Here is a 992-nt window from a genome sequence, read left to right as displayed (position 1 = left end):
CTCTCTCTCTCTCTATCTATCTATCTATCTATCTATCTATCTATCGCTTTATCTATCTATATCTATCTATCTCTTTATCTATCTTTCTTTCTATCTCGCTCGCTTTCATTTTCTCTCGTACACACACACACACACACACACACACACACACACATACACACACACATATATATATACACGTAGACTCACTCACATACACACACGCGCGCACACATACACACACAGACAGACAACCACCACCACCAGCGTCTGTGGTGTAGCGGTTAGGCGCTTTGCTGTCGCATGCAGGTGAACCGAGTTTGATTCCCAAATGGGGAGTATTTATTTTAACGAGTATCGCAGTTTTTCTGCAAGGATGTATATCTGCATTCGAGGTTGGCCCTGACAGGCAGGGTTGGAAACCCGCCTCCTAAATTGTCTAAATTGCATCACACACGGACACGCACACACACAAACACACGCACACACACACAGACACACACACACACACACACACACACACACACATACTCACACACATACACACACACACATACACGCACACACAAAGCAAATCCACAAACATCCACTTATATACGTAAATACCATGCACACACCTACGCATAACAACAAACTCTCCGTCTCTCTGCCTTTCTTTCTTTCTTTCTCTCTCATAAACACGCACATTTTCACTCACAAACATGCACATAAATCTACAAACACGCACAATTAAACACACAAAACACACACAAACACACACAAATAAAGAAACATAATGCTGTGTGTACGTGCGCGCGCCACTCACACAGAAAAAAAAGAAATACAAGTGACCCTCACCATGGGCCAGAGTACGTGGGTAGAGCGCCGCGCCGGCATTACTGATGCAGAACAAAGAGCTGACAAGGGGAAAACAATCAGTTCCGCCCTATGTGTGTGCGTGTGTATGTGTGTGTAAGTGTGTGTATGCGTGTGTGTGCGTGTGTGTGTGTGTGTGTGTGTGTGTGTGTGTGTGT

The sequence above is a fragment of the Aplysia californica genome, unplaced genomic scaffold (genome assembly GCF_000002075.1).
Source record: "Aplysia californica isolate F4 #8 unplaced genomic scaffold, AplCal3.0 scaffold00005, whole genome shotgun sequence".
Taxonomy (NCBI): domain Eukaryota; kingdom Metazoa; phylum Mollusca; class Gastropoda; order Aplysiida; family Aplysiidae; genus Aplysia; species Aplysia californica.
This window is presented reverse-complemented; position numbering follows the sequence as displayed.